General features: G+C 42.5%; 1 long non-coding RNA gene across 1 annotated transcript; it reads left to right on the top strand.

Moving 5' to 3' along the window:
• The first annotated feature begins 223 nt into the window (after positions 1 to 223).
• On the top strand, positions 224 to 555 carry LOC139025850 (uncharacterized). The gene is made up of 3 exons (XR_011477494.1): positions 224 to 278; positions 393 to 449; positions 499 to 555. It is a non-coding gene; the product is annotated as an uncharacterized lncRNA (long non-coding RNA).
• The last annotated feature ends 3,212 nt before the right edge of the window (positions 556 to 3,767 follow it).

Genomic DNA, 3,767 nt, shown 5'->3' with positions numbered 1-3,767 from the left:
GGTCAGTTGTACAACTGAATGCATTTAACCCCTGAATCAGAGAGGTGCGGGGGGAGGCTTCCACATCGACATCCACGTCGTCGGCGCTCGGGGAACAGTGGGTTAACAGGAACAGTGGTTAACAGGGAACAGTGGGTGTAACAGGGAACAGTGGGTTAACAGGGAACAGTGGGTTAACAGGAACAGTGGGTTATGAACAGTGGGTTAACGTTAACAGGGAACATGGGTTAACAGGGAACAGTGGAGTTAACAGGGAACAGTGGGTTAACAGGGAAACAGTGGTTAACGGACAGGTGGTAAGGAACAGAGTTAAGGAACAGTGGGTTAACTGGGAAAAGTGGGTTAACAGGGAAGCAGTGGGTTAACAGGGAACAGGGGTTAACAGGATACAGTGGTTTAACAGGGAACAGTGGGTTAACAGGGAACAGTGGCGTTAACAGGAACAGTGGGTTAACTGGAACAGTGTTACAGGGAACAGTGGAAGTTAACAGGGAACAGTGGTTAACAGGGAACAGTGGGTTAACAGGGAACAGTGGGGTTAACAGGGAACAGGGGTTAACAGGGAACAGTGGGGTTAACGAGGAACAGTGGGTTAACAGGGAACAGTGGGTTAACAGGAACAGTGGGTTAACTGGCCTTGCTCAGGGCAGAATGACTTGATTTTTAACCTTGTCAGCTCGGGGGATTCGATCAGGACCTTTCGGTTACGCCAATGCTCTAAACCACTAGGCTACCTGCAACTACCAAAATACATTCATATTAAAATAATTTATAAAATGTATACAAATAAAAATCAGAGTAAAGAAGATTTCTCTACTTCATTGTAATCAGTGAGTATGTTAAGTATTAAAGTAGATAAAGATAAAGGTATTGTCGTATCTGCAGCTCACATCAGACTGCGTGTATATAGTACGAAGACTACATCATTAAGCATGCAAAACTTGGTGGGGTTGACTTGTCTCTGTCTAAGAAGCAGGCCTCCAGCCAGTCCTGAACAAAGTGCCAAATGAGGGTGCTGCCAATCAGCTCCTGGAGCTTCCTAGTGACCACAGAAATCATCATACATCAGAAGACTTGCCAATTCATCAGACAAGCAACATCAAAGACTAGCATCATCAGACCATTACAGCAACATCAGAAGACTACACCAATCGCACAACTAGCACATCAGACATACACATCAAAGACTACCATCCACAGACATAGCAACATCAGCATAAAAGAACATTAGCATCATCAGACCATAGCAACATCAGAAACTAGCAATCACAGACTCATAAGCGACATCAGAAGACAGCATCATCCAGACCATACAACATCAAAACTGAACAACAACCATACAACATCAAGAAGACTACACACAGACCATACAGAACACAAAGACAGCATCACAACCATACACACAAAACTACATCATCAACTATAGCAAACATCAAAATATATCACGACATCCAATTCATGTAAACCATCTAAAACTAACAACGGACACCTGAGATGACAGACCTATCCCCTTTACAATGTTACCTCTGAACTCAATCCCTCCTCATCTCCTCAATAAAATAAGAGCGCCATCCTACCTTCAGGCTACAGAAAAGAACACTAACTCCCTCAGAATCAGAAGCAGTCCAGACGCTCCTCTTCGATGCCTCCCCTCCACACTCCCTCACGAGCTCATGTTCATCCCACCTCACTCCCTCACAGACCGAACCTTCTACTCAGAAAGAAGAATAGACAGTACAAAAGGTATCTCCCTTATCATTAGGCGTACCAGGTATCTCCCTTTCCGTTCCTTATCATTAGGCGTTCTGTATATCAGTGGTTCCCAACTTTTTCCGGATACTGACTCACCAACTAAATGTTGCTCTGCCCGGAGTGTCCCTGAAGTACCCCCAGGTGTGGGAACCACTGCTGTATAGCTGGCCAGGTACCACTCTAAAGTGATATGTTATGGAACAGAGAGGTGGGGCTTATAGAAAAGGGGCGTGGCATGATGCTCCACCTGTAGAGGTCAATGAGGTATAAATGAACTGGGACTGCTTCCAAGATGGGCATCTGTTGTTTTTAATGTAATCTGCTCACGTTGGCATATGCTGTTTTGTGGTCGCTGCCATCTGCTTGACGGAGCCGGTAACACCTGATCACTGGCGCTGTGTGCACTGGCGCCAGCAGCAATGACGTCATCCAGAAGCATGGCAGACATTGGATGATTATTAAATGTCTAATGTTCTATATTCTAATGTTGGGAAACAATTATCAGACAATTATTGGAGRAAAAAAAACACTGGATATTTTTGGCACAAAGGTGATAACGAAAGTGTCTTTTTAGGATTTTTTAATTGGACTTTTCTATGGGGATTGTCCTTTTGTGCTCTGCTCGGCTYGGTAGCAACACAACATGGCAGCAGCATAAACGTGACCAACAGGCACAACCACAGCAGTCCTTGCTATGCTATCTGGGATCCTTGGGACRTCCACAACCTAACCTTAACCCAACTCTTTTACATTTCAGATTACTGGGGTAACGTTAGAGTTGGGACAGCCCAATGATCCCAGATAGCATAGAAAGGATTGTGGTTGTGCCTGTTGCTCACATTGCGTATATATGTGTGATGCTTTGCGTGATGTATTGTTGTTTCTACCTTCTTGCCCTTTGTGCTGTTGTCTGTGCCCAATAATGTTTGTACCCTGTTTTGTGCTGTGCCATGTTGTGTTGCTACCATGCCATGTTGTTAAATACAGTTGAAGTCGGAAGTTTACATACACCTTAGCTAAATACATGCACCAAAGTACGTTCATCTCTAGGAGACAGAACGCGTCTCCTTCCTGAGCGGTATGATGGCTGCGTGTCCCATGGTGTTTATACTTGCATACTATTGTTTGTACAGATGAACGTGGTACCTTCAGGCGTTTGGAAATTGTTCCCAAGGATGAACCAGACTTATGGAGGTCAAAAAATACAATTCTGAGTTCTTGGCTTCTTTTGATTTTCCCATGATGTCAAGCAAAGAGGCACTGAGTTTGAAGGTAGGCCTTGAAATACATCCACAGGTACACCTCCAATTGACTCAAAYGATGTCAATTAGCCTATCAGAAGCTTCTAAAGCCATGACATCATTTTCTGGAATTTCCCAAGCTGTTTAAAGGYACAGTCAACTTAGTGTATGTAAACTTCTGACCCACTGGAATTGTGATTAAGTGAAATAATCTGTCTGTAAACAATTGTTGAAACTATAGTTTGTTAACAAGAAATTTGTGGAGTGGTTGAAAAACGAGTTTTAATGACTCCAAAGTGTATGTAAACTTCCGACTTCAACTGTATAATCTGGGTCTATAAGTGTTAAACATCCAAAATATTTTCAGAAAATAAAGCTCAAGCACCAAGGAGATAAGATAGCATTTGTGTGTTACATAAATTGCATAGTTTATTTACAAAAACAATGCTGCAATTTGACATACCAGGTATCAAGCAGAAATGGACTTTAAAAATAATTTTGGTGCCCATCAATATTACAAACTTACAGTATCATATTTATGCGCATATATATATTATGTTAACTAATAGCAAAGAAAAGTTTTGGWATTGGCCTAATCAAGACCTAATTAAATCTGTGTGACATGATACCCTTTGGATGAATCTTTTTTATAATGTCAGTGTACTAGCTAGTACACAGTGCAGGTGTTAATCATGACCAGAGGGACCGCCTAAGTGACACATTATCCCTGGTAGATTTAAAACAGCATAATTGTGCGGTTCTGGTGAGAACTGG

Source organism: Salvelinus sp. IW2-2015, unplaced genomic scaffold, assembly GCF_002910315.2.
Source record: "Salvelinus sp. IW2-2015 unplaced genomic scaffold, ASM291031v2 Un_scaffold3411, whole genome shotgun sequence".
NCBI classification, from domain to species: Eukaryota; Metazoa; Chordata; class Actinopteri; order Salmoniformes; family Salmonidae; genus Salvelinus; species Salvelinus sp. IW2-2015.
Note: the sequence above shows the minus strand (reverse complement) of the source record. Positions and strands in the feature narration are given on the sequence as shown.